Here is a 24,743-nt window from a genome sequence, read left to right as displayed (position 1 = left end):
AGAAGTACTAGTTGGAGAATGTTGCAGTCAGGTTTGCATTGCTGGCAGAAATCACCTGACCAAGAGCAGCTTTTGAGACAAAAAGGTTTATTTTGGCTTACAGCCTCAAGGGGAAGCTTTATGATGGCAGGGAAAATGATGGCAAGAGCAGAGGGTGAACCTCACTGGGCAACATAAGGTGGAAAATAGCAGCAGGAGAGTGTGCTAAACACTGCCAAGGGGAAACTGGCTATAATACCCATAAGCCCTCCCTGCCCCTCTCCCCGACCCCCCCCTCGCCAACAATACTCAGTCTCCAGGAGGCTTTAATTCCCAAATCCCTGTCAGCTGGAAACCTAGTATTCAGAACACCTAAGTTTATGAGCAACACCTGAATCAAACCACCACAGAGAAGGAGTCATGTGGAAGGAGCATGAGGGTAGGGAGACAATAGCAAATAATGGAGGGGGATTATGACCAAAATACATTATGTACGTATAAAAATAAATCAAAACTATTAGAGGAGCTGGAGAGATTGCACAGTGGTTAAGACACTTGCCTGCAAAGCCTAATGACCCAGGTCCAATGTACCCATGTGAAACCTGATACACAAAGTGGCACATGCATCTGGAGTTTATTTGCAGTGACTAAAGGCCCTGGAGAACTCATTGTCTCTCTGCACCTCTCTCTGCTTGAAAATAAATAAATAAAAATTTTAAAAAATATTGGGCTGGAGAGATTGCTTAGTGGTTAAGTTGCTTGCCTACACAGCTAAAGGACCCAGGTTTGATTCCCCAGGACCCAAGTAAGACAGATGCACAAGGTGGCACATGAGTGTGGAGTTTGTTTGCAGTGCCTAGAGGCTCTGGCACACTCATTCTGAATCTGCCTCTCTCTCTATCAAATAAATAAATAAATGAAAATATAGAAAATATTTATGGAAGATTAATACGTTAGAAACATAACTCACAACATCATATGCTAATAGTATTTGGAGGCTGGGCCTTTGGGAGGTCAGCAGGACTAGATGAGGTCATAAGGATAGAGACCCTATGGTGGCATTAATGACTATAATAGCAGCAAGAGAGACACAAGCTAGTTCACTTGCTCTGTCTCATCATTTGATATTCTTTCTTAAAAACATTTTTATTTATTTATTTATTTGACACAGACAGAGAGAGAGACAGAATGGGCATGCCACGGCCTCCAGCCACTGCAAAAGAACTCCAGACGCGTGTGCCCCCTTGTGCATCTGGCTAACGTGGGTCCTGGGGAATTGAACCTGGGTTCTTTGGCTTTGTAGGCATCCCTCTGGTCCATGATATTCTTTACCATGTCCAGATACAGCAAGCAGGCCCTCACCAGATGCTGGCACCATGCTCATGGACTTTCTGGTCTCCAGAAACATGAAGTCATGAAAATTCTATTCTTTGTAATAGATGCTGTAGCAATTAAATATGCCATCCCCTTTAGTCCTTAATGGTCAGAGATTAGATCTTCTAGATTTAAAGTAGGCAAAGTAAGATGTTAGAGATTATCTCAGTGCACAGGAGAGTGAGACTAGGGGGTTTAAATAGAGACCATGAAAGTTTCTTCCATTAGGTCAATGTTTTTCTTTTTTTTAAAAAAAGGGCTGGAGAGATGGCTTAGTGGTTAAGGCGCATTCCAGTGAAGCCTTAAGGACACAGGTTCGATTCTTCAGGTCCCACATAAGCCAGATATACATGGTGGTGTGTGTGTCTGAAGTTCATTTGCAGTGGCTAGAGGCCCTGGCACTCCCATTCTCTGTCTCTCTCTCCCTCTCTCTGTCTCTAATGAATAAATAAATAAATAAAAATAAAGCTTTAAAAATTTGCATGGAGAGAGAAACACACACACACACACACACACACACACACACACAGAGAGAGAGAGAGAGAGAGAGAGAGAGAGAGAGAGAGAGAGAGAGAGAAGAAATGGGCATGCCAGGGCTTCTTCCTGCTGTCAGTGAACTCCAGATGTACTTTGTACATGTGGTTTTACATGGGTACTGGGCAACTGAACCCAGGCCATCAGGTACTGCAAGCAAGTGCCTTACTGCTGTGACATCTCCCCAACCCAGGTCAGTGGTTTTCAAACTCAGGTATAACTTAGAATTATCTGGAAAGTGTAACAAAACCCCAGCCCTGTTCCCTAAGGCCATGTACTCTTATTTAGCTGGACTCTGGTAGTAGTCCTGCATCTGCATCTTTTAGAACCTCTGGTGTGATTCTAATTTGCATCGAACTTCAAGTTATTTTGATCTAAAGAGTTTGTGGATCAAGATGAGGGTTGGATACATTGTGGAATAATTTGAAGTCTGGGTCTTCCAGACAGTAAGAAGAGTTATTGTTTCTGAGAATACTGAAAGGCCCAAGAATTCAGAAGCCCAGAAATACTATCACGCTCCAAAGGGAGCTTAAGCGGGCCCCTGCATACCTCAAACTCCAGGCTTTACTCTCTGTTAGAAGCAAGTAAAGAATCCCTCTTCTCATTATATCAGAGCCTGCTCCTAATATAAAACTAGGTAAAAAGGGCATGAGATAGCCCTCAAGGATGGGAAATGAGTAATGAAGTGAACCACTTATTTGGTTTCTGTAAATAGCCTGCACCATAAGCCTTAATAGCCCACACCGTAAGCCTTAGTAGCCTGCACCATAAGCCGTAGCAGCTTGCCTCAGACCACCAAGGTCATAGGAGACTGATACCACACTCTGCTACCCCCACCTAAGGACCTGCGCAAATGCTGACCTCCAAGGTCATAGGAGACTGATTGGTCCACGAGGGGCTTGAACAAATTAAACTAATTGGCTTAAAAACTATGGAGTGGCACAAATTGACTGGCTCGCACCCCATGGGCTCCTGATGTTAAAAAAATGATTGGTCTAATGCACAGACTTTGTTAGAAACCCTATAAAAACTGTCCCGTTCCTGCATTCGGGGCTCTGCAGTCCTCTACCCCTGCGCGGTGTACGACTGTGGGCCCCAGTGCGCTTGGAATAAAAATCCTCTTGCTGTTTGCATCAAGACCATTTCTCCCGAGTGATTTGGGGTGTCGCCATTTCCGGGCAGAGCGTGGGGTCCTCATTCTGGGGGTCTTACAATACCTGACCCTTGACAGGCACTCTGCTAAGTAAGTGACTTATTGCCAGAGCCTCAGCTTCTTCATCTAGGCAATGAAGAAGGCATTGACAATGGGCAGTTGCACGATGAGTGCCAAGTCGCAGCTGGATGGAAAGAATAGGTTTTGGTGTCCCTCAGCGTGCAGGGATACTTAGGTTTCAAGAGTAACCTGTTGTGCATTTTGGGAAGATTCGGAAGAGAGGGCCGCAAAGGCTAATTGATTTGATCAGTGTATGTATGCAATATGCATGTATTAAAACATCACACTGAACATTAACATGCACAATCAATACATGTTACTTCAAAAGTGTTACAAAGAAGAAATCAGAATCAGTCTAACAGAGGGATGATGAGGTCTAACTGACTGAAGTATGAACGATGACCAGGGCAACTGTGATACCTGGTAAGTGTTTAATTTATATCATCCTTTGCCATCCAGGCCATTCCTGAGCTTCTTGAGGACGCACAGGTATCCCTGAGGTACCACCAAGAAGGCGGCCATGGCACCCACTGCGCTAGCATGCTGGAACTGCTGGAGAAGCTGAGTGGACTCTGAGTTGTCTACAAAGGACGTTGTGCAGTGACCTCAGGTCTGACGGGCTGCTCAGGGCCATGGTGCAGGCCTCGGCTGGGGAGAGGTTAGCTGAGTGGTGCATCCACGTCTCTTGCTAAAAGCAACTTAAGCCAAGAGTGGTGACTCTGAGCTATTTTTACCTCTGCTGACAGAGCTGGATCTATTCCTCTCCTTGGAGGGATAGGCTATGCTAGACATGGCTGTGCCTTGCAGTTTAAATGTGTCCTCCTTGTCACTGATGACTGAGCTCTGTGGACAGTTAATCCCAGAACTCTCTGAACACGGTAGTGTCTCTAGCCCTGCTGGGCAGCCTGGGGGATTGGATTGTTTGTGAACAGGACTTTCGCCACCCCCCCAACACTCAAGCTAGAACTTGGTTCTTCTGGTATAGACAAAAAAGTATATTGTCCTAAAGGGGCAAGTAGAAATGGCTGATGAATCCAGTACTAGGGAAACTGAGGCAGAGTGAGATGTTTTCTGTGCTTAATGATGACATGTACTGTGACTGTAACTGAGAAGTTCCAAACTTCCTGAAAGTTCCAATCCAGTGAAGATCCACATGAATTGAGTTTTTTTTTTTTTTTTCCTGCCAGAAGCTGGGCCTAGGTATTGATGACAAAGATAAAAGAGGTAATGTAATTCTAATTTCAAAGGGTCTGAATTCAAAATTGACACAAAAAATATTTGCGATATAGAGCTTAGAAGCTGGAGGAGCATGGTATCAGTTACTTATTGCTGTGAACAAATGCATGACCAGAAGCAACTTAGGGAACGGCAAAGCTTATTTTGACCAGATCTCTAGAGCGTAGAGTCCTTCATGGCAGGGAAGGCATAGCCAGCCAGAGCTGGGCAGAGCTGGTCACATTGCAGCCCAGGAAGCAGGAAAGGAAGCAGCAAGTTGGGTCAGGTAACAAAACCTCAAGTCCCATCCCCATTGATGTATCACCAGCTGGGATCCCATGTTCACACACATAAGCAGTGGGATTTTATATCTAAACCACAATACTTTGATACCCTGTTTTTTTTTTCTTTTTTTTGCCACCTCCTTGCTATGTTGCCCAAGGCAAATTAGTTAATTGAACTTAGTTTCAGTTTTCTTATTTGTGCCATGAACGTATCCATCAGTACAGGCTGTGTGCTATGGTAACCAACCACCCCCAAACCTCAGTTCTTATAACATCAAGGGTTTATTTATAATTCATTTTTCAGTCCATCCTGGCCCCATTCCAGGCTCTTCTACACATTGTCTTCATTCAGGACTCAGGATGAGAAGATAGTTGCCATCAGAAATGTTTCCAAGTTTTCTGGCAGTGGGCAGGGGAGAGTCAGAGACAATGAAGGCATGCCGGTTCTTCCAGCTTCCATTTGGAAGCCGCACTGGTAGCTCAACTCCCTTTCAGTTGCTGGAGGCGGTCACATGGCCACTTCTAACCCAAGGATGTTGGGAAGAACAGTTTTAATACATGCTCCGAGACAAGGTGGACTAGGAATATTTGGTAAATGGCACTTCGGGCCACCACAAAGAGGATTCACATACCGTCTTCATTGTGGGGTTAGTTTAGGAACTTAAGGGAGATACTGGATGAAAATTCACTTTGCGAGTCATGGACAGTAAGCTATTGTTTGAGTAAGTGTCCTAGTGTGCCCGGCACCATGCTAATTTATTCCATAACAGCAGCACATCCCCAGACAGGATTCTAGAGGGCATAGCCTACCCGATTTTACTCCTTGTTGGCAGTGGGGCCTTGACTATTACTTTCAGACATTGCCTAGGTATGTACATGTAACAGGAGGTCTTCATCTCATGGAGACTTCCATAGCTATAGCCTTCCAGACTGTAGGAGATGCTTGGTGAGTTTTAACAGCTTGTTAATTCATCCATAGCAATGGGGTTTTTAGAGAAGTTTCACTCTTGTATCAGTCTGCTGACCAGTAATCCCCACAGAGACAATGTGGATGGTGCAGATGTCTGCCCGACCTGGCGTCCTCCTCGTGAGGAGCAGGTGAGGGTTTTGAGCTCACCGACTGAGATGGCTGTGGTTCACTTTTGGTTTGGTTTTGTGTGCCTCATTCCCTGTGGTTCAGAGATGCCTGCTTCTTGCTGCGAGTAGGAAGTCGCTGAAACCCAAGGCAGGATCTTGTGATGATACAGCTAGTTCCTGGTTTTGCCTGGGGGTTCTTTGTGGTTCAAAAGACTCTCTAAGGACCAACAATGCATTGTGGGTGGCTGTATGCCCGTGCGGTCCCACCTTTGGCGTTTTAAATTTTAAGCACTCTCTTTCTTATGCTGGGAACAGTTCCTTCTTAAAATTCATATCCAGAGAAATCCGTATGTCCTGAACATTCTGTGTGGGGCCCAGAGGTGTGCCCTTGACAGCAGGAGCTCAGAACACTGCCACTCTGTTCTCACCTGCCAAATGTACGATCGCATGTCATTCCACCGTAAGCTCCTGTGACAGGTAACATTGTCACCCTGCCTCAAACAGCTGAGGAGACTTCGGCGAATCTGCCTTGCCCAAGGTCCTGCCAACTAGGAAGTGGCTGGGTTTACATAGAGTCCTCATCATTCAAGCCCACGGCCCCTTCCACCGCACAGCCCTCCTTGATAGCACTGCTTGTCTTTCCTTGATAATGCGGCAGGGTCCCAGCCATCACTCTGGGTTAGAGGGAATGTCAGGGGTGATCGAGCCCCAACTCTCATTTAACCAAGGAGGAAGCTGGAGTGTCACCAGTGGGACTGACCAGTCCAGTGGCTCACAAGCCGTCCGGTGGCTCACTGCCGTGCTTTTACTATGGCACTCAAACTTGGGCGACTTTTCAGTTTTATTTCTGCCTCCTTCCTGCCTCCTATGTGTAATATGTTCTTTTGTAGCATGACCCCACGGGAGCTGCTCTGACCATCTTTTCTCTTGCAGATTAGGCTTGGCGTCTACAACGTAATGCTTCCTATAGCCTTCCAGATTGTAGCACATGCCTGGCAAGTTATAATAGTTTGTTAATTCATCAATACCCATGGGCCTCCCCTTGGGGGCAGAAATGATGTTCATTTTGCTGGCAATTTCATACTTAGAGTGGACAATAATAGGTACTCAGAAAATGTCCATAGATGGAGTGAGGGAAGAAGGAAGAGAGGAAGGAAAAGGAGCCTTTTACCTCACTGTCTGTGTGGGCCCTCTTCCGGGGTGGGGTGCCTCCATGGCGGGGGAAGCACTGGTGTCTTCTCCCCCAGTGGGGTCTCCTGAGAGTCAGGGAGCGGGAAGCTGTGGCTCACCCCCTTGCCTTCTGCACTGTTCTCTTGCCAGTGGTCCCCAGAAGAGGGAGAGGAGTGAGGGGGAGAGAAAGAGAAACTGAGGGGGAAGAGAGTCGAGGCGGCTGTGCGGCTCCTAGGCAGGGGGAGAGCACTTAAAAAATGTCACTTAGAATCTCTGAAAGAATAAGCTGTAAAAACAACCACACGCTCTCTGCTGGGTGACGCAAGTCAAAGAGAAACGCAGTGCAATTAGTCACTGGTTCTGAGTAGGAGGCGGCCGGTGGGGGAGGGAGGCAGAACTGGAGACTGCTGAAGGGCTGTGGGAACCGGGGGAGCCTCCCCCCAACTCTGCATCATTTGCTCTAAGATAGTCTCCCATTGCCTTGCCCTGGGGAGATGTTATTTTCTTTCACTGTCTTTGCTGGTCAGACAGAGACTCTCCCCTTCTTTTCTTCATCTCCTAGGAGGTGGCGTGTTCTGTCTTCGCCAGCTTACTGGGATTCTTAGGTCCGATGCTGGAGAGAGGAGCTCGGGGTATCTGGAGGGTTTGACTAAAGCAGGGAAGAAGCTGAGAGGCTAGAGAGATTATAGAGAGAAATTCTTGGCCCTGGCCCTCATCTGCCTATTTTCTCTAATCCGACAGGAATGCCTGCCCTGTTCAGGGCTTTGAGAGAGCGATTCACTCACAAGTTCACATACAAACATTTATTAAGCGCCCACTAATGGGCCAGGCCCTGCCGTCATGCATGTTACAGCTTAGGTGAAGAGGCTGGACAAGGGAGGAGGCAATTCAAAGGCTGAGGGAAAGTGCTGATGGCTGCCCATTTTCCCAGTCCAAGAGTTGTGTCCAGTCCTCCCGCTGTGTCCATGGGCCTGAGGAGAAGATGGGATGACCATCCCTCACCAGGACCCCTTGCTTTCCCGGGGGTAATGACAGCCCAGAACGCTTCTCAAGTCACAGGGACCTTCATGCTCCAAGGGCATAGACGGGTGCGAGAGGGAGACAAAGGGCAAGAAAGGGCCTGAGGTCGGTGTCAAGACAGGCTGCTCTGTGCTGTAAGCAGTGCTAGTTGGCACAGTCCTCAGAATCGCAGCATCAGTGTTCCCTGGGCACTGGCCAAGCATACAGATTCACAGGCTCCGCCCACCCCCTGCGCGTCACACTCAGGGTGGAGATTAAGACTCCATGGCTTAGACTAGACTTCCGCACGGTTGCCTTGTGTATGGAAGTCTGAGATACACTGTCTTGTTTTGTTGTTGCAGGTGTGCGTGTGTGTTCAAATGTGTGTGGGGACGTGTGTGTACATGTGCGCGTGGAGGCCAGAGGTCAATGTCAGGTGTCTTCCTCAGTTGCTGTCCATCTTATTTTTGGACAGTGTCTCTCACTGTATCTGGAGCTCACTAATTAAGCTAGACCAGCTATGCAGCAAGCTCAAAGGATCCTCTGGTCTTTGCTTCCCCCATGCTGGGATTGCAGGTATGTGACACCACTCCCATTTATGTGAGTGCCAGGGGACTAAACTCATGTCCTCATGCTTGAACAACAAGCACTTTACTGGCTGAGCCCTCTCCCAGCCTCTAAGATGCACTGTGCTAAGAACTTAAACCCTAGGCTGGAGAGATGGCTTAGCAGCTATGGCGTTTGCCTGCAAAGCCAAAGGACCCAAGTTCGATTCCCCAGGATCCACATAAGCCAGATGCACAAGGGGGCACATGTGTCTGGAGTTCGTTTGCAGTGGTAGGAGGCCCTGGTGTGCCCATTCTCTCTTTCTCTCTCTCTCTCAAATAAATTAAAAAGAAAAGTTAAAAAATACGTAAAAATGAAAGAACTTAAACCCTAACTGTGTCTTGTGAGAAGGTAGAGGCCAATCTAGTCCCTTACCTTGACTTTTTTTTTAAGGTAGTGTCTCACTCTAGTCCAGGCTGACTTTGAACTCATGAAGATCTCCCTACCTTAGTCTCTGAAGTGCTGGAATTAAAGGCATGAGCCACTATGCCAGGCTTCCCTCCCTTGATATTTTGTAAATTACAAATTTTCCTTATCACAACATCTCTGATTGGAGCAGGGAGAGGTGATAAACAATTTTTATGATTTATTTAAAGCCCTTGGCCTTTGTTGTTACCTTGGTTACAGCCTGGATAAAAGGGCTCAGGCTCTTTTTGACCCAGAGTGTTTATACCATCACACTTCCCAAATAGAGCTCATGTGAGGTAATGGTGCATAATAGGTTCCCCTGTGACCTGCGGGCACGTTGAGGGGCATGACACCACCGTGTTACAGGCCAATCACTAGAATGGAATATCTCTTTCTCTCCCCTCAGCCAGTTTCTGACAAGTTCCTAGTGATATTTCTAGCCTTTTCTCTGCTTCTTCCCTTTCTCTTCCCTGTATGTTTCCATGCATTGAAGTTGCCAAGAACCTGAACTTTTTCCTGTGGTTTCCTTCCTACCCAGTCCTCCAGAATTCCCCACCACCTCCATGTGCAAGAAACTCTAATGGCATTTTCATGAATCTGGCTACTTTTATGGGGGGTTCTCGGATGTGGCCTATTGTAATGGTAACCTCCCTTACTGCCTTACATTGGCGCCCGTGCCTCTTCTTGCTCTTAAAGGGGCTCCTGCAGCCATAGCCATGATGGTGGCCCGTTCCTTCAGGCTGAAGTGTTGTGGTCTTCCCTCCTGTACCTGTGGAAACTTCACCTTCCCTGCAGCATTTCTGGCTTCATTCTCATGTGGGTGCTTCATTCTATTAAACAAATTCCTAGGTAGTCTCCCCTCTCCTTGCTTATTCCTCTCTCTCTGTTTTTCTTTTCTTTTTTTTTTTTTTGAGATAGGGTTTCACTCTAGCCCAGGCTGACCTGGTAGTCTCAGGGTGGCCTCAGACTCACAGCCATCCTCCTCCCTCTGTCTCCCAAGTGCTGGGATGAAAGGCGTGTGCCACCACGCCTGGCTTGCTTATTCTCTTGATTATCACTTTTCTCTCCAAGGCCTTTACACATTCTCTAATTCTTTTCTCTCTGCTTTAGGATCCCTTGATCAGTAGACTCTACCTTCTCCTACCATCCCCCCACTCTCCCCTTGCCTTCACCTCCAGCAATGTGTACATTAAAACTCTGGCTGGAAGAAAAAAAACACAACATTCTCTGACCTCAGCCAGGGCATGACAACTGCCTCAGTGGTGGTCTCTTAGGCTCAAACATACCCATTTTACTTGTTTTCCAAATGTTTAGACTTCTACAGTTTAAGCTTTCAGGTAAAAATGGAGGTAGGGCTTGGATCATCCTCCCAGGGTACGCTTGTATCAGGCTCTTCTGTCCAAATGGAAACAGATAGACATTTTGTCAGACAGGAGGCTCCATTACTTTATGAGTGTGCTTGGCTGGATCAAATATGAGGAGCTCATTAAGCTGTGGGTAGATGGATAAACGGATGTCTATCCTGTGTTCATCTTTTGCATCTGGCCATCATCTCTTCAAGACTGTCAGCCTTGCTCCCTCTTCCAGGGTAGCCCTGATGTTATCTTTTCTGGTCTTTTTTTTTTTTTTTTTGAGGTAGGGTCTTGCACTAGTCCAAGCTGACCTGGAGTTCACTATGTAGTCTCAAGCTGGCCTTGAACTCACAGCAATCCTCCTACGTTGGCCTCCCAAGTGCTGGGTTTAAAGGTTTGTGAGACCATATCTGGCCTGGTCTTCTTTTATTTTGAGCACTTCTTTAAGTTTTTCTGTCACAGAAGATGGGCACCTCTCCTCATTTCCCTGGTTTTTCTTTGTTGAAAGTGGATCCAAGTCAGAACCAAAATGGCAAGGAACCGATAGACAACACGAGGGCCACTGAGGGCTGAGCCTTGGCCACCACGGTATCCATTTGGAAAAGAGTAGGCTCCGGGGCGCACCAGAGGACAGATGGAAGAGATTAGTTTCTCTGCAAGAACAACTGAGACTCCTCCCCATAAGTCCTAGTTTAGAGAATCTATGACCTTGGACAGAAATCAACCAGCCTTCCCTCAGCTCAGATTTTCCACTGTGAAAACCAAGAGGGTCTGCTCATTTTCAATCACCTCTTCCGGTTAGTCTCAGACAATGAAACCTTGAAGGTCTACACGCCAGAGACAAAGATGAGGGACATTTGCCTGGAAGTTTCTGCTAGCTGAGCCGGGTGATGACCAGTGGCATCCTGATCCCTTTTCCAGGGCATAAAGCCTAGCAGACTAGACAGGAGCATCAACTGGAAATGACACAGCCAACCACCTTGCATCTGTCATAGTGATCACCAGGCCAGCCACCGTGGTCCTGTTGCTGCTTCCTCTGTTGCCCATCCCTCTATCCTGAGCAGAAGACTGGGGCAGTTTGCCCATCAGTACAGGGACTCAACCCACATCCTTTTGTTTTTGGAAAGCCACCAGGAGTTGCCTATGAGGTTGGAATGAGAGATTCTAGAAAATCACAGATGTGCAGGAAGCAAATTCCCTGACAGAAACCACCAGTCTAGTGGGCCCAGCTGGCATGATTTGCTTTTCAGCCAGAATCTTGGGCCAACACAACTGGAAATAGAAGAGTAAGTGAGGCCCTGTCCTGTGAGTTCTGGGACACTGTATTCCAAGTATTAGAACCAGGATGCAGAGGCTGAGACAGAAAAGGCCCTGGATGTTCCCTTCATGTTGCAGGAAAGCTAGATCGTGGAGAACTCAGGATCGTGTCCCATCTCACTCTGTGGCTACAGACCTCTCTTGCATCCAGTATGGAAATGTCCACAGTCCACACTGATGGGTAAAAGAAGTTTGGTTTGAAGAAAATGTTAGAGACCCACAACACAAAAATCAGGTGGTTTGTCTGTCCTGCCCTCTAGCTGAGATGTGCTTGAGTCCCATCAGACTTAGGAGTCACCAGTTTCCACAATGCCAAGCAGATGGTGGCATCAGGCTCATGGGCCAGCTGGGAGGACTCAATATGACAGTAGATGTGCAGTGGAGGACACAGCAACCCCCCTAGCCAAGGGCAGCCTGGTACACTGATAAAGCTCTGGGCCTGGGGTCATAGCCATAAGTTCAATTCCCACTTTCCCACTGTCCTTCTTAGCCCTGTGACCATAAGAAAATTGCTCAATGTCCAAGTCTCAGTTTTCTCAGCTCAAACTTGGACTAAACAAGTACGCATGCATACCAGTTTCCTATTGTTGCTGTGACAGATTGCTGCACATTTAGTGGCTTAAAACTGCACAGTTCTGCAGCTTGGAAGCCTTAAGCAGGTCTTGTTGGGCTAAAGTTATTCACCTGTTGGTAGGGCTCTAAGGGAGGCATCTATTTCCTTTCTCAGCTGCCCTCATTCCTTGGTTCATCTTCAAAATCAGTGATGGCTGGTCTGACTCTCTCTCTCTCTCTCTCTATCTCTACACACACACATACACACACACATGTATCTTGCATGGGTGTATATGTGTAGTAGGTGATATGGTGTGTATGGTGTACATGTGGTATATACATGAATGCATGTGTGTGTGTGTGCATGTGTGCAGATGCAGCACCTCACACATCCATGGAGGACAGAGGAGGATGTCAGGTGTCCTCTACTACTGCTCATGTGCTTGTTTCCTTGAGATGGAGTCTCTTCTTGTTTCCTTGAGATGGAGTCTCTTCTTGATTCCAGAGCTCCAGTCTCTGCTCCCCACAGGACTGGAGTAACACACATGTGTGGCTATGCCTAATGTGGATTCTAGGGAATAAAACTCAGTGGTCTCAGGCCCCCTATGGCCCAGTGTGCAGGAAATGGTCTTAACCCCTGAGATGTCTCTCCAGCCCTGGTTTTTCTCTCAGATTCTGATACTCTTCTTTCACTCCTTTCTTTCTTAAGAACGCTATGATTGCACTGACCCAATGATACAGGACACTTTTGCTAAAGCTGCACAGTTAGCATCCTTGATTCTCTCCATACCCATAATTCTCTTAAAATAGTCACAGGTGGGCTGGAGAGATGGCTTGGCAGTTAAGGTGCTTGCCTGTGAAGCCTAAGGATCCAGGTTTGATTCTCCAGGTCCCATGTAAGCCAGATGCACAAGGTGGCGCATGCATCTGGAGTTTGTTTGCAGTGGCTAGAAACCCCGGGTTCCCATTCTGTCTGTGTGTGGGTCTCTAATAAATAAATAAAAATAAATTTTTAAAAAATAGTCACATGTGCCAGGGGTTAATGGTCTGCCTGCCACACCCCCTCAGAGATAACATAGTCTCTATATTTAATGTGTGGCCCAAGACATCCACTGTGGCCCAGTGAAGCTAAGAGGTTGGACACCCCTGCAATAATGTAACCTTTACTGATATGAGAGTGAAGATGCTCCCCATTTACTGTGAGGTTCCACCTGATAAGCCTGGTATAAACTAAAAATGTGCCGGCCACACCCAAACCACTGACCATCATAGCTCCGCTGCATAGCACATTGTTATGCCTCAATTGTTCCCCATGTGATCATGGGCCCAAACTGGAAACTGTGGCTTGCTGTCCCAGTCCCTGAATTGAGGGACGGTATCAGGATACATAAAGTTCAAAGTACAGTTTCTACCCAGAGACTATTGCATTTGCACCATGGTAAAGGTAAAAAAAAAAAATCATAAGTCGGGCCACTGGATGTTGGGGACTATCTGTACAGTGAGCTGTGACTGTCATTTTGCATCATCAGGATCATGGCTGAGCCTGACTGTCAGCTTGACTGCATTTAGGATCCCCTAGGAGACACATCTCTGGGTGTGTCAGTGTGGGTGTTTCCAGAGTGATTTAACTGGGGTGGGGGAAGGCAGACCCTGAATGTGGGTAGGGTCCACGTCATGGGCTGAATACAAAGGAGAAAGCTCGCTTGGCGCCAGCACCAGTACTCATTCCTCTTTGCTTCCCGAGTTCAGATGTGATGTGAGCAGCAGCCAAGCTTCCCCTCCACTATGGGCTGTGCTCTCAAGCCATGACACCGACGAAACCCCAACCTTCCTTAGGCTGCTGTTTTCCCCAGGAATCTTGTCACAGCAATGAGGAAAGTGACCAGTACAAGCATTGTTATCATTGTCATTGTCATCATTATCATTGTCCTGTCATTATCTCATTCCCCTCCCACCATGGCTCTGTAGTGGGACATGGTAGCTCTGTAAGGACCACCAGGTGCACTAAGGGGCAGAGGAGGCTCCCTTCGCTTCTTGCATGGCTTGCCTCTGACTTCCAGGCTCATGAAGTCCCCAGATCGGGACCCATCCGGGCAGCAGTAAGAAACCAGCCCCATGTCAATCTTGCCCGGTGCATCTGTGGGTTCTGGCTGGAGAGATGCTCTGGCTATGGCAGGAGAGTGGCAAGGACAGATTACTTGACAGCTTCCTCATGTCCTTCCTCATGTCAGCCCCAGCTCCCGTTAAAACTGGCTTTATTCAGTGCCTTCTTACAGTATCTTATCAGTAGTAATGGGACAGTGCATTAATTAGGCAAGGCGTGGGGTGCTCTTCACTGCCTCAACTGAGGGAAGGGAGCCTGTGGACTCCAGGATGCTGGATGGAGTGGGTTGAGTGCTCCATTGAGAAGACAGGATTTATGTCCTTCAGAGTTTGCAGGGCAGAGAGCTAGGGCTGGTGGTGGCGAACAGGGGACTAAAAGGTGGAGGTGGTTGGAGCTGCTTATCAATCTAAATCTGATGGGAAGGGCTGGCCTTTCCAAGGTTTCACTGGAATGTTTCTGTGTTCTAACAGGGTAGTGCTAATTCAAGACGACTTAACAAAAAGAGGGTGCGTGGGTTGAGACATTCAATATGGCCTCTGGAAGGAGGTGCAAGGATTTGGCCCAGAGTGCTCAGAAGGCAGCGTTCTCAGCTCCCCCTCTAGAGGGTGCTCATGGCAGATGGCAGCTTGCAAGCCAGCAGGAGCTCTTAGGACCCGTATTTTTCCACTGCTCCCTCCCCCCACCCCTTGCCCCGACGAATGAGAAGCAGCAAGTGAAGGTGGTAGGGGGCTTGGCAAGGAGCGGCAGGCTGCTCACAGTGTTCATTGCAGGCCCAGGGAAGGAGATGCTCCAGCTACAAGGAGAATCAGATGCTTCCGGATTGTCAGCACACACACAACCCATAATGTCTACAAGTTACCAGAGAAGTCACTGTGTCAGGGCAGAGAAAGCAGGCGGGTGTTGAGAATGAAGCAGAAGACAATGAATGGCATTGGGGTTTGTAAAGCAGGAGGGCGTGCAAAGCTGGGGACAGTAGTCATTGTGCACACCATCCTTACACCCAGCAGTACAAACCTTGTGTCACTGAAGTCCCTCCACAGGCCAGTGAGGAGGACAATTGTTTTACTGTTTCCCGTTTCACATCACCGAGGCTGGGGCTTATGTGACATGCCAAGGTCACTCAGCTAGTGATGAATGGGTGTTTGATCTTGGGTGGCTTGGCACCGTACCCTAGCACGAGCCACAGATCTCAGTGGGGGAAGCTGTGGAAGTCATGTGGTTAGTGACTTCCTCTGGCTGACCTCAACAATGTCCTTTCTTTGTTGTCTTCTAGAATTTAGGAGGGGGAGAGTCTGAATAAAAGGGTCTCAGGGAAATAGGCCGAGCTTGTCAGAAGACTGGAATGGATAGGAGATATTTTCTAAATATGATGAGTTTTGGTTTTTCTGCCTGCCAGGTGACTGTTCCTTATTCCCCTGGAGGCACCCTGCTTTGAAGCATGGGGGTTCTGTAGGACCCAGATTAAATCTGGGTGTGTTAGCCAGCACCTGCTGCGGGAAAGACATCGTGCAGATGGAGGCCAACCATGTCCCAACTGTTTGGGACATTGGAGCCTGTGCTTGTTTCTGGAATCCACCCCATCTCTCTCTCTCTCTCACACACACATACACACACATCTTAGTGGTGATTCCCTGGACCTGAGAGTGGGGAGGAGTGATGCAAAGACACAGAACACTGGAGATGAATTACTGCTGCAGAGATGGCCGAGGAGAGGGCCGGTGTCACCTGCGGTGAGTCACTGCCAGGGTGAAGGAGAGACCCATTGTCAGGGGTCCCATCAACCTTTTCCTTTAGGGTCAACGTGGGGGGAAGCCGCTATTGGTTTCTGCCAGTTCTCCAGGGTTCCCATTCGTTCTTCTAATCTCCTTCCAAAACATTCCCTGCCTGCAGAAGCCCAAAGTCAGCTTTTATTGTGTGCAGCAAAGAGCCTGGCTGGTACCGTTCCCATCGACAGAACTGCAGGGACACTCAGCATCTGACCACTCTCAGTCCAAACTTCTTCCCAGAGTCCTGTGAAGTGTGGTCCAAGGCACAGACTGTCTTTCTCTTCTTCTTCCTTCCTTCCTGGAAGCTCCCTGACACATTTGGAAACATCTGGCGTCTGTGACATAGGACATATGTGCTTGACTTGGCCTCTTGATCTTTCCTGGGACATCACACAGAGAGGCCTTAGCCAACAGAAGAGCATAGCTTTGGCAGGCCTGGCCTGGGATCCCTGCTCTGCCACCCACTGACTTGTTGGCACAGATAAGCCTTCCTCTCTGGGTCCCAGTTTCCCTCTCTGTGCAATGAGGGCAGTGATGGCACCTCTTTCTGAGAGTTTGGGGTGGATGAAATGACAACGTCCCTCCTGCGCTCTCAGCAGATGACTGAAAGCTGTGCTAACTCCGTGATTCTGTCCACAGTGGAATACTGACTCTCCCCCCTCTCTGCTTCTAATTTAGGATCCCGCCCCAAGCCCATCCTTCTCCTCTATCTAAGACGCTGGAGAAGGCCTGAGGCTGGGTTCTGTGTCGCCATCACACAGCAGCCGAGGATGTGTACAGAGGAGGCATACTTGGCTCTGGTGGCTGGAAGGTGCAGCCAGCGTGGGCCACCAGAGGCTGCATCTCAGCATGGTAGAGAAGTAGAAAGAGACACAGGCCTATGTGCAGACAGAAGCTGGGGAGGGGCAGAGACTAGGCTCTTATAACAAACCACATCCATGGGGATGAACCCAGTCTTGTGAAAACTACACCAACCCTTTCCAAGGGTGTTTCTCCCATTCTCTTTCTCTTAAGAACTTCTCTACCTTAGTACTATTCCATCGGGGACTTGTTTCCAACACACACACACACACACACACACACACGAGCTTTAAGGGACGCATATCAAACCACAGTGAGTTTCTTGAAGGCTTTGTCTGTCAATAGAACCGGTCTCTGGAACAAGGAAGCAAGGTGTTCAGGAGATTTGGCTCCAGGTGTGTCAGTGCTCAGAGCCTCTGGCAGCCTTGGACCTGCTGCTGTCAGCCGTGGGTCAGCTTCTGTCAGTGCTGACGCCTGCCTTATGTGATGAGGTACCCTGGATGCCTCGCCCTTTCAGCTTCCCTAGGCCAGATCCAGGTCTGCACCAAGGGTACTTTGGTCTTGTTTGTTTTTGTTTTGTTTTGAGACAGGGCTTTGCTATGTTGCTTAGGCTGGCCTTGAACTCTGTTTTTAGCATTTTATTTTTATTTGTTTATTTATTTGAGAGAGAGAGAGAGAGAGAGAGAGAGAGAGAGAGAGAGAGAGAGAGAGGGAGGGAAGGAGCAAGGGAGGGAGAGAAGAAAGAGAATACGGGCATACCAGGGCCTCCAGCCACTGCAAATGAACTCCAGACACATGTGCCACCTTGTGCATGTGGCTTAGGTGGGTCCTGGGGAATTGAACCTGGGTCCTTTGGCTTTCCAGGCAAGCACCCTAACTGCTAAGCGACCTCTCCAGCCCTGGCCTTGACCTCTTCCACCTCAGGCTGCTGAGCAGTACGCCTACAGGTGCGCAGCACCACACCTAATATTATTTCTGCAGAATGTTTGAGGTTCTGGGCAGGAAGAGTTTCTGTATGGCATAGTACAAGAGGCACTCAAGCTACTTCTCTGACTCCCTTACTGTATGGGTGAGGAGATCGTGTCTGTAAGAGAAAAGAGCTTGGATATTGATGTTGGTGTGGAGCCCAGTCACTGGACCAGAGAGAGAACCTCTTGGTCATCACATTGTCCTCTGGAGCATCCTGGAGGTCTGCACTCACATGCTGTGTGATGTCTCTGTCTCTATCCTCCACCTGGACTCCTTCCTCAGACTGACATGAGCACTCAGTAAAGGCAGGAATCTTCAACTTCCTTCCTTAGGGCCAGAATGTTCTGAAGTTGCCCCTTCCTCTCCGTTCATGGGCCTCACCCCCATGCTCTCCCTTGGCTTACCACACAGTGTGCAGCAGCATTGAAGAAGGTGTATGTCCCAGGATCACATTCAGAGGACTGCTGGCTTGGGGCCAGATCTCTTGTTCACCACAAATCTCTGGCATAAGCAGATTCTTTCCTGAGCTGGTTACATAGGAGACTGGTTCAGAGAGGCTATGGAGGTCACAGAACAAGTGAATGGCAAAACTAGGAACCCAAACCAGGTCTGTCTGCCTCCAAACTTTACAAGAACCTTTGCATTACAACACAGTTTCCTGAAATGAACTTGCCATGCCTGGGAAGAGTGTACAATAAGAAGAAAGGAGTTCTCAGTTTTGTTCTCCTCTCTCCTCCCTCAGAAACTCTGTCCTTCTGAAACAAGTGCCCGTTTTCTACTTCCTTTTCCCCTCCTTCCTTCCCTTAATTCTTCCCTTTCTCTCTTGCTTTCACTTGGGTTATGGAATTTGTTCAGTCAAGCCTTTGCTGAGGGCGGGGGCTCAGGCAGTCCTCCCTCTGGTGCCAACATTACGTAGGGGGCTGAGGCTGGATGGCACGGCAGGAGAGGGCCCCAGCATTTCCTGGCTATAGCCCTAGCTGCCTGGTGCCTCTGGCACTCCCTGGCCTAGGGAAACTGGCCACATGGAGGCCCCTAGTAGCTCTCAGATGTCCGAATGCCCTCCAGGCAGCATGCCTACCATGTGCCTGGAAGCCCTGAACTGCTCTGGAGATGAAGCCATCCTGGTCCAGGTGGTTGTAGGTAAGATGGACGTCTGTGGTGGATTGGGCACACTGAGATGTCACCCATGGAGTTAATGTTCTTCACTCCTCCAATATTCTAAGCTAGGAATTAATTTACTTGACAAGTGTCACCATATTCTAAAGGGCCTAAATGAACCCTGAAGTGATGGAACGAGCATTGCAGATAAGCCTCTGATCTCACAAAGCTTAGTGGGAGATGTGCAGAGGGAGACAACAGACAGGCCCATCTTCTGGACCAAAGGAGATAGAGGAAAGAGTGTGTGTGCTCAGCTCCAAAACCCTCATTCATTTCCTCTTCTCAGTGCCCCCTTCACCTGTGTCCTGGTGTTAATTTCACGCAATTAAAGATTGCAGCCAGTTTCAAAGATGCCTGATGTGATTAATCAAGGATCCAGGATTTAAACAAAACAGTTTCTCTCTGAATTTCAAAAATCGTTGACGCTGAGGTCGCCTTCGGGCGAACACCCTGCAGCTTTGCGTCTTCAGGAGCGACTGTGCCTGGGTGGCTGCAGGTCTGGGGACAACTTTTGTGCAGTAACTTTCAGGTGAAGGCACTTAATGGTGTGTCTTTTCTTTCTTTTTTTTTTTTTTTTTTTTTTTGAGACAAACTCATCTAGCATTCACATGGCGACAGACTGTCTTGGGAACATTAGGGCCTTGGGGGAGCTGAGTGTTTCCCCAAGAGAGTTCATATTCTTCCTGGAGTACACAGTACTAAGAGCGGGCTTGTGGGTTAGCGCTTGCTTTCCAGTCTAGCTTTGTGACTTCTGTGTGATCTTGGACTTAATCTTTCTGAGCTTGGGGGACCCCTTGGGAAGCAGGGTCTTTCTGAACCCTGGCTCTGCTACTGACTTATTACATCATAACCTGAGACAAGAAGTTCACCCTTTGGATTTTGATTTCTACATCCGAAAAATCAGCATAGAAACAACTACTTCACAGAGTTGTTATAAAGATTAAATGAAGAGAAAAAAGTCATTTCAAGTGTAATACACACACACACACACACACACACACACACACACACACACACATATATATATAGTGTGTGTGTGTGTGTGTGTGTGTGTGTGTGTGTTGTTGGAGTCAAAAATAATCTTTAGCTCTTCATTTAGAATGAAATAAAGCCTTCCAGGGCAACTTCTTCTCCAGCTCAAAAATGGTCATGGTCTTCCTATAAACCTAGCAAACATTTATGAGTCATTCTTTTTTTAACATCATGTTTTCATCCAGCACATAATTCACTAACAAGTTCCATGAATGGATTCCTGAATGCCTTCTGTTCTCCATCCATCTTCATAGTCACCTATCTGTAGCCACACTCCTCCTCTTGTAGCTTGAAAACATGGTCCCCAGGTTTTCAACACTCCTGGCATCAAGGGGTGGGGTCAGTGTTCCTTCTCTTGAACCTGCATGGACCTGGGAATTCTTTGACCACTTCACCATGGTAAAAGTGATGGCAGGTGACAACTCAGCTTCAAAAAGTCTTCTTTTTGGTTTTATTGGAATACTCCTTGGATTCTTCCTTTTGTAAGTGGGCGGCCATACTGTAAGAAAGTTTAGGAGGGTCATGTGTGTGTGTGTGTGTGTCAAGAGTCAGGTCCAGTAAGCCTAGCTTTTACCATCCCTAGCCATTGGAGATGTCTCAATTGAGGTTTCAGATAGCATGAACTCTGATATTTATTTGTACTGTGCTCATGCTGAATTGTCCCAGAGAATTAATGAAGGTAATGAAATGGCTATTGTGTGAGTGCTCCTGAATTGGAGGTGGGAGGTTATGCTACACAGTGGTAGACAACAGACCACACTCCTTGACTACTGCTTCCACTGATACCCACTTTCCACTCAGATGGCTCTGGAATTTAAAGACACAAGTCAGATAATATCACTTTGCCATGTAAAGGCCTTCCAACTATCTTACCTGCTAGACTCACATGGTCTGGCCTTGGCACTGGAGATGAGATGTTGACACGACACAAGAAATATCTGTTCTAGCTCAGTCCCCCCTTCCTTACCTCAGGGCTTGGGCAGCATGTCTTGTGCATATGTAGGTATGAGAAACTAGTCCACAGATCCAAAAGCCTATGCAGGCAGTCATGACCTTTCTGTATCTTTTTAGCTCTGGCTTCTATCTTGACTTCTGGCATTATGACATTTCCCTTTATTTCTTTGAAACCCAGCCATATTTTAAAAACAACACTAAGTGTTTCTACGCGTGTGTCGCTGGAGGGGAGTTGCATCAACTTAATAGGCCCTGTTGCAAGATGCCTTAAAACTATTTGTACGAAATATGATCATCTACTTAACTCAAGAGAATCAGCTAAAAGCCACTTGGAAATAAGAACATTTGGCAAGGTGGTCAGATATTAGATTTGTATATTTAACTATGTTTTGAAAAAAATAGTGGATTGAGCATTCTTATTTAAATCCATATTGTCTTGAATACCAACAGACAAGCCCCAACATTTTGCCTGACTAGGTCTGTCTGACCTTTCTCATTCCTCCCTAATCTCTTCCCTAACTGTGACCTTTGACAAAGGTACCCACTTCACAATGGTAAACTACATATATCTGAATAGTTAAAAGTCGGCCAATATCTCCTGATAGGTAGGAGTTGCATAACTAAGTCTGCTAAGCAAAGCACTCTGCGATCTCAACTTCATAGTTCAGTTACCGTTTGTCCTTAGCATTTCACAACACGGATACCTTGAGATGACAGGAAATTGTTTAATAAGTGAAAATAACTCCTGCTTGGAATGTGACTTGCCAAACGTCTCAGAATTTCACCACTTCCTTGAGTATTGAAAAGTTCTCAGTAAATTGGTATATACTGAGGAATGATACCACAGACACTAGTGATTACATTTTGGAAACAGATTTAGAAAACTGAAGGCTCTGTGGGGTTATACAAATTCATACTACATTTGGACCCAGTGGAAAGTGAGGAGAGGGATTGTGTGAACCATCCCATGAGGGTGTCTAAGATATCTACCTAAGGAAAGACTAAACTTACCTAGGGGTATCACAGAACAAGATAAAGCCACAAACACATGAAATCAATTTGAGGTTGAGTCAAGTTCAATCCGAGTCATATTCTGATTTTGTAGCCGTGACCTGTATCTACTGAATTACTTTTTTAAAAAGATTTTATTTATTCATATGAGAGGAGAGGAAGACAGAGAGAGAAAGAAGGAGATAGAGAGAATGGGCACCCCAGGGCCTCCAGTCACTGCAAACGCAGTCCAGCTGCATGCACCATTTTGTGCATCTGGCTTATGTGGGTTCTGGGAAATCAAGCCTCGAACCGGGCTCCTTAAGATTCACAGGCAAGCACTTAACCGCTAAGCCATCTCTCCAGCCTTTTTTAATTTTTTGGTTTTTGGAGATAGGGTCTCACTCTAGCTCAGGCTGAAACTCACTCTGTAGTCTCAGGGTGACCTCAAACTCATGGCAATCCTCCTCCCTTACTGCCTCCTGAGTGCTGGGATTAAAGGTGAGCAACACCACACACAACTTGGCTTAGATTACTTCATGAAGGAAGGTCTACATGTATGGGTAGTCACTCTCTGAACAAAATAAGACTGAACATAACAAAAGACTTCTTTTTCTTCCAGGTTTTCTTATGTCAACTCATCATTATTTTCTCTGGTTTCATACACAACATTTTATTCACAACTATGGTCAGTAGTTGCCCCATGACTGGGTTTATAGAAAGAGAATTAACATTGCTAATCATGCATGGAATTTTGTGGAGATGGATATAATCCCACATTTCAATAGACAAGAAAGAAAATTAAATCCAAGGTTTCAATGTAACTAAACAACTTTGATAACATTATGTTTATTTTATAGCAAAGTCTTCAGATGTCTAAAACATAAATAGACAAATGAATAAATAAACTTACACTGTCCTGAAACTCCACTAACATGACTGACTATAAGGGATCTCTTTTATGACAAATCTACAACAATATGGAAAGAACTGGAGTGAAGACCACATTTTGGAATCCAGCAAGCTGGTGGACAACTGTGACTTCCACAGCTGACCTGAGGAAGAAGAAGCCTAATCCAGCAGAAAAAAAGCATTGATCCAATTTACACTGCAGAATCTGGGATTGGTGGCACAAGAAATTTCTGGAACTGATGTGTCAGGGGATTGGTGGTGGAGAGCTGTTTAAGAGGCAGTTAGAGGGCGGGGGAGACGGCTCAGTGGGTAAAGTCCTTGCTATGCATACATGAGGACTTGAATCCACATTCCCAAGCACCCACATAGAATGCCAGATGTGGAGGTATGTGCCTGTAACATGAGCACATGAGAGGCTGAGTCAAGCGGGCTCCTAGGGTTTATTGGCTAGCCAGTCTAGCTGAATTGGTGAGTGCTAGGTTCAGCAAGACTCTGTGTCAAAAAATAAGGTATACACTGGGACCTCATGAAATTACAAAGCTTTTGTACAGCAAGGGACACTGTGAATAGAGCAAAGAAACAACCTACAAAGTGGGAGAAAATCTTTGCCAGCTACACATCTGACAGAGGATGAATATCCAGAATATACAAAGAACTCAACAAACAAAACAATAAGAAAAGAAACAACCCAATTAAAAAATGGGCTCTGGAACTAAATAGAGAGTTTTCAAAAGAAGAAATATAGATGGCATATAAACATCTAAAAAAGTGTTCTTCATCCTTAGGCATCAGGGGAATGCAAATTAAAACTACAGTGAGATTCCATCTCACTCCTCTCAGAATGGCTACCATCAAGAAAACAAATGACCATAAATGCTGGTGAGGATGCGGGAAAAGGGGTACCCTTCTACACTGTTGGTGAGAACACAGTCTGGTCCATCCATTGTGGATATTTCTGAGACAGCTCAAAATAGATTTACCATATGACCTGGCTATACCACTCCTAGGCATATATCCTCATGACTCTTCTTACTACCTTACAGATACTTGCACAACCATGTTTATTGCTTCTCTATTCACAATAGCTAGGAAATGGAACCAGTCTAGATATCCCTCAATAGATGAATGGATAATAAAAATGTAGTACCTTTGCACAATGGAGTTCTATTTAGCAGTGAAGAAAAATGAAATTATGAAATTTGCAGGGAAATGGATGGACCTGGAAAGGATTATACTAAGTAAGGTAACCCAGGCCCAGAAAGCCAAAGGTTGCATGTTCTCTCTCATATGTGGATCCTAGCTACAAATGTTTAGATTTGTGTGTGAGCTGGAACCAAAAACCATTAGCAGAGGTGAATAAACGAGAAAAAGGCTATAAGGGAAGGAGGAGAGGGAAGGACTTAAGGGGATGGTATGGTATATATGAACAGATTACAGGGAGGGGAATGGCTTAAGCGAGGCCATAGACTTTTGATTAGGTTTTCAGTACCAGGCATGTATTCCCTCCCATAGAGTGGGCCTCCAGTCCAATTAGAGAGCAGTTGGTTTTCCCCAGAACAGACATGCCACTATTGGAGATTGAGTCAAAGAAGAGTGGGAGGAGGTTCAATCAAAATTCAAGATATTCTGAATAAGACATATGAGAGCCTACCGCTTTGGATAATGGCACCTCCAGAAGCCATACTAGTAAATTTTCAAGGCTAGGAATGAGCTATCTTCCAGTGAGTTTTTGGCCAGGGAGGTCCCTGTTGCCTTCAAAACATTATAGGCTATTGCCAAGGCCCTTGGTTTCCCACAAGAAACAGATGGTAAGATCCTATTGCTGGATAATCCACATGCTTTGGCAGCATGGTCACTGAGAAATCAAGCTGGGGCTGAGCTGAAAACCTTTTTCCTATAGACCCACTGACTGAAAGCTGGAAAAAGCTGCACTGCATGCAGCCTTATAGGAGACAGAAGTCATCAGCAGTTGAAACA

General features: G+C 46.7%; 1 long non-coding RNA gene across 1 annotated transcript in view; it reads left to right on the top strand.

Annotated features, from left to right (window-relative positions):
- Nucleotides 1–24,743, top strand: part of LOC123459268 — a 79,288-nt gene that overhangs the window by 5,267 nt on the left and 49,278 nt on the right. The window contains exon 2 of the long non-coding RNA XR_006636168.1: nt 3,560–3,710. This is a non-coding gene — a long non-coding RNA (uncharacterized LOC123459268). The remainder of the gene's footprint in view (nt 1–3,559; nt 3,711–24,743) is intronic.

Source organism: Jaculus jaculus, chromosome 3 (assembly GCF_020740685.1).
Source record: "Jaculus jaculus isolate mJacJac1 chromosome 3, mJacJac1.mat.Y.cur, whole genome shotgun sequence".
NCBI lineage: Eukaryota > Metazoa > Chordata > Mammalia > Rodentia > Dipodidae > Jaculus > Jaculus jaculus.
This window is presented reverse-complemented; position numbering and strand designations above follow the sequence as displayed.